The sequence below is a fragment of the Balaenoptera musculus genome, chromosome 13 (genome assembly GCF_009873245.2).
Source record: "Balaenoptera musculus isolate JJ_BM4_2016_0621 chromosome 13, mBalMus1.pri.v3, whole genome shotgun sequence".
Taxonomy (NCBI): Eukaryota; Metazoa; Chordata; class Mammalia; order Artiodactyla; family Balaenopteridae; genus Balaenoptera; species Balaenoptera musculus.
The window spans coordinates 2,360,533-2,371,069 of record NC_045797.1 but is presented as its reverse complement, the minus strand read 5'-3'; the positions used below and the strand labels follow the sequence as shown (position 1 = coordinate 2,371,069).

Sequence of the window (10,537 nt, the reverse complement as noted above, 5' to 3'; positions counted from 1 at the left end):
GCTGTGCCTTCCCAGACCCATCGTTACTAAAATGCGCTGCAGGCACGGGGTCGTCTGACTCTTTCCAGTGACCTGTTCTACGAGTGGAGGGAGGCCTCTGGGCTTTGGGCAAGTGAGGTTTGATCGTCTACATTTTACAGGCAAACCTGCCAGAACGGAGAGCTCACGAGCCTGCTGATGGTACAGAGGTGAGGCTCACATCCCGGCTGGACCAGGCTGGCACGTTTAACCTGGGAAGTGGGGACCCCCGCCTGCTTCTGCCTGGGTGGGCTCACTGAGGAGGCCGAAAGGGAAGAGAGATCCAGACGATGGGGGCCACGGCCCGACTGGTTTGGTGACTCTTCATCACCCAGGCCCTCAGAGTGGCTGGAGGGCGTAGGGCTGAGGCTCCCAGACTTCAGTGCGCCTGAGACTTTCCAGGGGAGCTTGTTCAAGAGCAGTGTGGGCCCTGCCTCTAGAAACGGTGAGGCAGTCGTCCTGGAGGGGACCTAGGTGGTGCTGCTGGAGGCTGGGGCTGCCGCGAAGGGAGCGGGGAGGAGACCAAGCCTCAGGGAAGGAGGCCAGTGTGGTCCTCGCTGTGTTCTTTGGGCCCAGGGGCGGGAGCCCACAAATATCCTACTCCTTGTGTTTGCTTAGTTTGCAATGGAAACAGCGCCACTATAGTAACCGGGGAGGCTTGTTCAAGCAGCTTCAGGAGCAGCTGGCGTTTACCAAGATGGGGCCAAGGTGGGGAAGAGAGTGTGGCTGCCCCGGGGATGGAAGCCAGCTGGGCGTTTGAAAGATGGCGAGACGCTCCCCTTTGGTGACGAAGCCCAGGACCCTCGGCAGGGGGCGGGTGGGGTGTCTGCAGGAGGGCAGAGAGGCCCTGGGGGCGCAGGTGGGGAAAGGACGGACCTTTAGGTGGTTAGTGTCACGTGGGCATCCACAGCAGATGGACATCCAGGCACCGGGTCTGAACTCGGGCCCACTGCCCCCAGCACAGGACTTCCTTCTTTCCCGCGCTGACTCCTCATTCTTCTAAAACTTTCATTTTGAAGGGCCCAGATAATCCCTTCTGGTCAACGTTATCATCGTCAACTGATTTTCTACTGCAAGTAAGCTGTTGGGAGTGATCGCTAAATGAATATTCATACCTCGAGGCTTCGAGAAGCCCGGCTACGTAATTTGTGGGGTTCAGTGCGAAGTGAAAATATGGGGTCCCTTGTTTAAAAGCAAGAAAAAAGTTCTCTCAAGTGAATTCAAATAGAAAGTTTTTTCGTTCCTCCCGTGGTTTCCCTTTCAGCTTGTCGTGGTATTATTTGCTAGGTAATGTCACTCTAAGTAAAGAGAAATGAGAATTTTACATCAATAGCAGGAGTTTTACTGTACATATTTATATTGTGCAATGCTGTTTTTAAATGCAAATATAAGAGCATTTAACTCATATTTGAAATCTCCCACATCACACAATTTGTATTTCGTAGTTCATACATACATACATATTTCGTTCTTAACAGAACAATGGAAACACTGCACAAACCTAGTTCAATTTTTTATTGAAGTTTTTATTTTGCTTTTTAATACGTGGCTATTCTGCCACCACTCTCCGTCTTTGGCTCACAGATGAGGAAGGAAAGACTAGAATGAAGGGATCTCGGGTTGTCCTTCCCTTCTTGTCATTTTCAACCTAAGAGGGGCTGATGTAAAGAAGTAAGAGAAAGAAAGGATCGAATAGGGTTCGTTGGCTGTTTGTGTTTGTTGAGATACTGTTGCCTGCTTTCTGCGTTGGAAGTAAGTTGTGGTTCAAACAGAAAGCAAGGCTTTCGGTAAAAAAGAACGAAATAATGCCATTTGCAGCAACATAGATGAACCTAGAGATTATCCTACTAAGTGGAGTAAGTCAGACAGAGAAAGACAAATATCATGATATCACTTATATGTGGAATCTAAACTACGACACAAATGAACTTACCTGCGAAACAGAAACAGATTCACAGACAGAGAGAACAGACTGGTGGTTGCCAAGGGGGAGGGGGTGGGGGAAAGATGGAGTTGGATTTGGGGTTAGTAGATGTAAACTGTTATATATAGAATAGGTAAACAGCAAGGTCCTACTGTATAGCACAGGGAACTATACTCAATATCCTGTAATGAGCCATAATGGAAAAGAATATAAAAAAAGAATGTGTATACATGTATAACTGAATCACTTTGCTGTACAGCAGAAATTAACACAACATTGTAAATCAACTATACTTCAATTAAAAAAAGACAACATGGCTTTTGGGGGCTGTCAGCGGCCCCCGTACTCAGCAGGAGACACAGCTATCTTGTCCTCACCTTGAGTCTCGCTGGGTTCCCATGAGTGGCTGCACTGGAATTCTGTCCTCACCGGCATGCTGAGCTCAGGGCCCTGCGTGACGGCACACGTCGGCTGCCTGTGAAGACAGTCAACATAACTTGTGCAGTAAAACTGGCAAAGGAGAAATTTACTACTTTCATCAAATCAGACCAAAGTTCATGATGACCCTCAACTGCATAAAGCTACCACAGCAAAATCAATGTTAGTTGGATGTCAAGGTGATGATAGCTTATCAAATCAATTATTTACCAATTTTATAGGCCACTATAAAATTTACTCAGAGCATTTTCTAAAAGGAGACAAAATGAACAACCAAAATGTAAATTTATTCCATTTTATTCTCTTCTTGCATAATTTTACTGTGTGATCAGTGCCTTAAATAGTGAGATGACGCAGCTATCAGAAGAATAAGGCAGGTGTGTATCGATGCTTTTTCTCTGGTCTGAAATCTTTTTTTTTTAATATTTATTTATTTGGCTACGCCAGGTCTTAGTTGCAGCAGGCAGGATCTTCGTTGCAGCGTGCAGGATCTTTTTTTCTTTTTCTTTTTTTAGTTGTGGTATGCTGGATCTAGTTCCCTGACCAGGGATCGAACCTGGGCCCCCTGCATTGGGAGCACAGAGTCTTAACCACTGGACCACCAGGGATGTCCCTCTGGTCTGAATTCTTAAAACTTACTTGGACAGCTATTGTGTGAGAGTTGCTGTGGTCAACTGCAGAGACTTCTTCCCAAAGGGAGAAAAATACCTTCCAGGGATGAAGCTAATCCAAAAGTGGAATGCCCCCCCTATTCCTCAGTCAGGTGCACTGAGCGCTTTTTCTTTTTCACGAGGAAAAGCGATTTACTGTAGGGACCACTTAGAAAAATCTATAATAGGGAGTGGAGTTTTCCGTGTGTCTAAAAGGCCATGGTGTTTCAATCGCTTGCCAAAATTTGTCCTGTTGTAAAACACAGCTATAAAGAGATGACCATATTCCAGGCCTGTTCTTTTCCTCTTTGCACCACCTTTGTGTACCTATGACTCACAGCTCACAATACACCGGCAGGGTGGGTGTTAGCGCTCTAGACCCTAGGAAATCTCACTAAAGACCCAGATGACACGGGAGGGTGGGAAGGGCTGTCCTCAGCGTCAGAGAAGCTGTCATCGTCCTGCGATACCTGTGCTCAGGTCAGAGGCCACTGTCCATCTGGCATCCACCTGGCTTCCTGCAGGTATGGCTGCCGCTTTTGGTAAGCCCTTTTGCCGCAGCGCTGGTCCAAGTCTGGCACAAGGGGCTGTTCTCGTCCTGCTGGAGCCCAGAGGCAGGCGATCCGTTCGTGCTTGTCTCCAGGTGAGTATCCTTCAGTCAAAACGAATATAGTTTTTCCTGTAAAATTAAATTTTATTTTGCAAGGCAGTAAGGATTTCAAAAGGGACAGCTGGATACACTTTTTAGAATAATGACATCTGCAGTTTAGACAATAGTAACAGAAATACAAATATTTTTATGTCTGAGCCTCACTAACATTTACTGAGTTTTTAAAAAATGTATATGGCGTGCTTCCCTGGTGGCACAGTGGTTGAGAATCTGCCTGCCAGTTCAGGGGACACGGGTTCGAGCCCTGGTCCAGGAAGATCCCACATGCCGCGGAGCAACTAGGCCCGTGAGCCACAATTACTGAGCCTGCGCATCTGGAGCCTGTGCTCCACAACAAGAGAGGCCGCGACAGTGAGAGGCCCGCGCACCTCGATGAAGAGTGGCCCCCACTTGCCGCAGCTGGAGAAAGCCCTCGCACAGAAACGAAGACCCAACACAGCCATAAATAAATAAATAAATAAATAAAGTTAAAAAAAAATGTATATGGCACTGTGAGGGATAGAAAACAAAACCAAGCAAGGCTCCTCCTGTTCTGAGATCTTACAATATAATGCGGGAGATGGTACATGCGGGTACCTAAAAAGGATAAAAGAAAGTGCTGAGAGTTGTAAAGCGGTAATACAGAGCGTCGTTGGTGTTTAGGAAAAGGAGAGGTTGCTTCCATCTAGGTCAATCCAGAAGGGCTTCGCGGAGGAGGCAGCGTTGTAACTGGGAATAAAAGATGGGAGCGTCTGTAAGGCTCCTTTGACACCGAATGTGCGGTGCCTTTCCAAAGACCGACTAGATGTCCTACAATTCAATTCAATGCTGAGATTGCCCAGGGTTAAGCACAGACCCCACAGCGTAAGAGCTCAGTCCCACAAGATGACCAGACGTCAGTGACAAGTCCCAGTACTTCTGACCAACTGGCTATAAATCCAGGAGTTCCCACAATCCCCTCCCCACGTTGAAGAAATTTCTAGAGTGGCTCACAGAACTCATGAAAGCACTGTGCTTCCTATTATGGTTTATTATAAAGGATACAACTCAGGAGCAGCCCAGCGGAAGAGCTGCATAGGCCAAGGCAAGGCGGAGGAGTCCCCGCGCGTCCACACCCTCTGGTCATATCACCCTCCCAGCACCTCCACGTGTTCACTAACCCAGAAGATCCTCGAGCCTCATCATTAAGGATTTTTATGGAGTGTCCACTATGTCGGCACGATTGACTAGATCATTGGCCATTGTGATCGCAAATCTCCAGCTCTTCTCCCTTCCCCAGAGGTCGGGGGTAAAGCTGTAGGGTCCGACTCTCTCATCACATGGTTGAGTCATCCTGCTGGAATCATCCAGCTGCCCATCTTCCGAGAGTCACTTCATTAGCATAAACCCAGGTATGGTTGAAAGGGTCTTGCTGTAAATAATAGAAGACTCTTCTCAAGCCCTTAATCACTCAGGAAATTCCAAGGGTTTGAAGACCTCTGCCAGGAACTGAGGATGATGATGAAATACATACTTGCCATTACATTATCTGAACAAGAATAGAGGTGATGGAAATGGAGAAGCTTGGGCAGTTGTGTGGTTTGGGGGACGAGAAAGGAGGCGTCTTTAGAATCGGATCTGATGAGGAGGATTTTTTTTGGCCAGTGCAAGTGAGAGAAGAGTCTGGCCCCTCAGGGTCATGGCACAAAGGGAATTCCCTGCAGGAATTCCCAAGCAGGTGCGTTTCCTTATCCAAAACCTCTGTTGCTTTGTCTTCTCTAGCTATGTGGCATTTTAGGGAATTTCTAGCAATCACTTTATTTTTGCATTTTCGTTAAGTTTGTGGCAGGGAAGTTGATATGATCTGCTTACTGAGCTGAAAAATTTGGAGACATAAAATGCTGGGTTCTAAGCCCCTCATCTGGGGACATGCGGGGTACACATAACTTTATACTTTGAAAGAATGGAAGAGAGAAAAATCTTTGGGTCAAAACTTTCTTGCAGCCTATAGTTTTCCATTTAAGAAGACTCTCTATATAATTTTCCTGTGCCCAGTTGTTTCCCATTGTGACAACTCTTGGGGGAAATTGATGCCTCTACCTCAGGCTTTTAGTTAGATACGAGCTTCTGGGATTGACCTAACATTAGTATTTCCCAACATGTGTTATAAAGATGGAAAAATAGTTTTCCAAGTTGAATAAGCTTGAGAAAGGCTAGGTTGGACGATGTGAATAGGCTCTTCTGCTGCAGAACTTCTCAGAGCCTTCGGGACATCAACGTGCATTGTAAATCTCTAAGGGTGGTACGGTATGTTGCCCTTCCCAAACTTGGTTGATTAAAATCCACTTTTCATGCACTATCAATCATTTAGTCCAGCATCCTTAAGAAGCACCTACCCACAACGTGCAGTGGTCCCCTAGGAGTCCCTGGGCTGGAAGACCCAAGAGAAGTACCTGAGTCTGGACCTATACACCCAGAACCTATAAAACAAGCCTGAGCTCAGGGCTGAGACAGAGGCCATCCTTTGAACCAATGCTGTGTCTGGACCTTTGAGGCTTTGGGACTGAGTTAAAGCTTGTGATGAGTGCACAACTGGCTGGGCTTCACGGGAGTTTCCAAAGGCACAACTTGGTCATTGTAGCTCTTCCGTGTCCCCAGGGAACTGGGAACTGACAAATCAAGGCTCTTTTCCAGAAATGTGCTACAGAATGACAACATTGCCCCTGACAAATCTTTTATATCAAAGTGGCTCCACATGAAATCTGCGGCTCAGTGGGAGGACTGGAGTGTCGAGTCAAGAATGTCTTTTGCAAAGAGCAGCACGGAGGCATGGGTGGGAAGGTGGTTCCAGGAACACGGGTCCCGCCGGACGCAGTGGAGGCGGAGCAGCCTGGAGGGAGGACGCCTTCACCACGCCTGCGTGTCTGACTGCACCGTCCTTCTCAAGGAGGCTGCGCCCAGGCTTGCAAAGTTAACACACTGGGTTTACACATTTTATCTCACTTAAGCCTCAGCACAGCACTTCAACCGCTCTCTCTTCCATGATGGGGAAACCAAGGCTCAGAGAGACGGTGTGACTTGCCCAAGGATGGATGAACTTTGAATGACATGTTAATAAGCTTGAGCTATTAAATAATGTTTACCTTTACTGGCTATACCTCCTGTGTCAGGAAATAGGAAACAGGTGGGACTCTCAAACAAGGATCGTTCAAGAAGGTTTCTTTACACAGAGACTACTGACAGAGGTGTGGGTGAGCAGAGCTCCTGCTTCGTGGCAGCCAAGCCATTCCCCCACCACCACCCCGGGAGGGGAGGGAAGAGAGTGGCTGCCTGAGCCCAGAAGCAGGGGGCTGCACAGAGCAGCTGCCAGAACAGGAGACACAGCACGTCCAGGCAGCCCCGCGGGGAGGGCCTTCGCCCCTGCCCTCCTCCTCCCGGCTCCCTCCCTCGCCCCCTACCAGTCGGGTCAGACCATCCCCAGCAGAAGCCAGGGGCATGGGAACCCTTGATGTGGTTCCCGTCGGTCAGCCCTGGGGCAGAGGGCAGGCGGGAGAGGGGTGGCGAGCAGGTCTGAAGGTGAGGAATAAAAATTAGCCCAGACCTAGGACGTAAAGTCTGCCTGGCTCTTCATCAGTCTGGGAAAGACGAAGAGGCGAAGCAGCTGAGAAGTCGACAGTGTTCCTCCCAAGGACGCGCTGACACTGTGAGGCGTCAGAGCGACTTGTGCACAGAAAGCCTTCCTCTCTCCAATCCCAGACCGTCAGGAACGCCGCTTCCTGAGACGCTAGTGGTACGAGGGCCCATCCCGCTCTTGGATCTAAGTTGCTGACGCAGAGAGGCTGTGGGCACTGAGTTTCGGATGTGGGGATTCTGGACACAAATTCCACCTGCTTCTAACCTTCCTGATTTCCAAGGAAATAGGACCCTGGACTCTGCAGTCCAGACCTGACCCATGGACATCCGTCCTGCTTTGCTCTGAGTTAGGAAGACACTGCTGCCTGTCAATTTCACCCCAACGCCACCTTCTTCCCAAATCCTGTACCAACCCCAGCTTTTCCCTCCTTGGTGAATCCCCTGCTGTTCTGTGCCTCTTCCTCCTTGCAAGGAGCCAAGAGGCCTGGCTTTATTGGTGTCCATGTTTGCCTGGGGCTTGGGCTTGGCAAGAACCAGTGGAGAAGTCCGGTCACCCTCCCTGCATCACAGTGTAATGTGATGGTCAGATTTTTCAGTTACTGGTTTCTAAGCCTCTCTCAAGCTTTGAGAGAGGCTTAGAATCCTAGAAGGCAGCCTGCTTTTTCACTCTGGAGGGGTCAGCAGTTTTCCCTTTTCCATTAGAATTCTTGGTCGCACTCGCTCTAATTGGTGGTTTTCCCCTTCTCTACCCTGCTGGACATTTTGTGAGGCCTTTCAAGTTGAGATTGGACTCTCCAGTCTCCAGGCGGAGGACTTTTAGTCCTTACAAAGCAGGGACCGGGCTTTGTAAGAGCTCGGAGGGAGCTTTGGGGAGACTGGGAAGACGGGTGCGACTGCATCATGCACACCTGGGACACGGGAGGGCCTGAGCAGCTACCTCGGCACCTGGTTTGAGGTCAGCTGAGATGCTGGCGCTTTCCGGGTCCCTCTGAGGGAGTTCTCAGCGGCTCTCCTGCTTCAGAAACGGAGCAGCGGCTCCTGGGCACACACAGCTTCCTCAGCAAAACCCCTCTGACCGGAGGCCTGAAACGGCCTGGCGGTCGGTGAGTCTGGGGTGATGGGGACAAAGGCGGCTGAGAACTTGACAGGGTCCCTCCCAAGACACACACTGTTGCTGCAGGTTGAGACCAGTCTGCACAGACGTCTTGGTCTTCCCTGAGCCGGGGTCTCCCTGTTACTGGACCCCAGGAGGCCACTGGCCCCCGTCCCCTCCTCCTCACTGCTGGGACCAGGGGATGCAGCGCTTGGACCCCACTCGGGCGCTGTCGGCCGGGCTCACGGCGGTTGCAGGCTGGTGCCCTGAGGTTTGCAGACGCCCTCCCTTCCCCCACGCCCACCCGAAGCCCCGCTGGGGAGGACTCTGCCACAATCATGCCCAGGAAGGCCCTCGTGTCTCCTTGTAAATCGGTGGGGTCCTAACTCCTGAATTCTCAAGAGGCCGTCCCTTTCCGTTTCCTACTATCAGGGCCTCTGAGCCCCTCATGTTCGGACCCACTCCAGCGGCACCACTTCGGCATCAAGGTACTGACTCCGCGTTGTGGGTTGAAACCCAGCGGATGGCACGGCCAGGCGACAACTTTGAGCTTGGGTACCATCAAGCAAGAGCCGCCCTCTCTGTCCCCTCGCTGCCGCCCTGGGGAGGTTGCTGGGGAGCCCTAACCCCGAGGATGAGGTCCGCCGACCACAGGCAGCCCCTGACCTTCTCTGTGTGGGTGGTGAGCTCCCGGTGTGTTTAATGCAGGCCTGTGAGGCCCCCCAGGCTGGGGCTCCTCAGGGGACCGTAGAGAGTAGCTTTCGACTTTTATTTATTCAGTTTCAGTTATCTGTTTCTTAAAAGCTGTGGTAAAATATACATAACATCAAATTTACCGTCCTAACGACTTTCCAGTGCACAGTTCAGCTGTGTTGGGCACACTCACCCTGCTGTGAGACCATCACCAACGTCGTCTCCAGAACTTGTTCGTCTTCCCAGACCCAAACTCTGTCCCCGTTAAACGCTCGCTCCCCCTCCCCCTCCCCGAGCCTTGGGCACCCACCATCCCCTTTCTGTCTGTATGAATTTCACTCCTCCAGAGACCTCGTATGAGTGAAATCATACAGTAATCGTCCTTTTGTGTCTGATTTGTTTCACTCAGCATAATGTCCTCAAAAATCCATCCGTGTCATAGCAGGTGTCAGAATTTCCTTCCTTTTTAAGGCTGAATAATATTCCATTGTATGCATGGACCACGTTTTGTATATCCATCATCTGTCGATGGACCCTCAGCTACTCCCCCCCCCCCCCCCCCCTTGGCTGTTGCGTACAAAGCTTCTGTGAACCCGGGTATGCGCCTATCTCCTCGCTGGTCCAGTTTTGGACGCCTGCCAATCAAAGCACATCTCCTGGGGTCTATTGATCAGACTGGATCTGAACGGGGAGCTCGTGCATCCGCAAGCTGGACAGAGCTCGCCTGGTGAGGCCCCGCAGGACCGCGGCCTCCAATGAACGAGGCCTGATAGCACGAGTTTGCGGGCCAGGTTTCAACTGTGTGGCTCTAAAGACAACCAAACAAGTAAGTCAGTGTCCCTCCCCGTTGAAAACGCGGAAAGCACACTCGTGCTGGGGGTCTCGGCTTCGGGATGCGTTGCCTTGGGGAGCAGAGCTTCCCCTGAGGTTGTCTGGTAAACGTCTTTTGCCATCTCAGCGGGAAGAAGTGAGCCTGTCCGTTTCCTGTCCAAGAACGTTCCAGGAGGTCCTGCGCTGCCGTCGGAATCCGTGATGGGATTTCTGAGGGGCTTGTACCCTCAGGGGCAGCCCACCAACGCTCTGACCATCAGTGACTGTTTCTACCCATCCCTGATGTTGGCATTTGCGGTGGAGTCCTGCTCTTGCCCTGCCAAGGTCCATCTCTCTCTCTCAACGACTGGCCCCAGCCGTCCCCCAACCCCCAAGCCCAGTGGGCGCTGCCAGCCTGCCTTCCCCGCCTCTCCCAGACTAGGGAGCGGGCAGCGCTGGGGGCTCTGAGCACAGCCTCCCGCTGGGGCAGGCCCGACCCCAGCCCAGCCCTGCCCCAGGCCCTGCTGGGCCCACACACCCCGGGGGAGGTGGTGAATGATTTGATCTTTGTCTGCTGGGCAGAACCTCTGCATCTTCACCGCCGAGTCCCTCCCACCTTCCGGAGCTGCTGACCAGCCCTGTGGCCACCG

At 51.0% G+C, this 10,537-nt stretch overlaps 1 non-coding gene across 1 annotated transcript; it reads right to left on the bottom strand.

The window, feature by feature from the left end:
* Positions 1 to 2,915: 2,915 nt before the first annotated feature.
* Positions 2,916 to 2,988, bottom strand: TRNAG-CCC. Its single transcript has one exon. It is a non-coding gene; the product is annotated as a tRNA-Gly (tRNA).
* Positions 2,989 to 10,537: the final 7,549 nt, after the last annotated feature.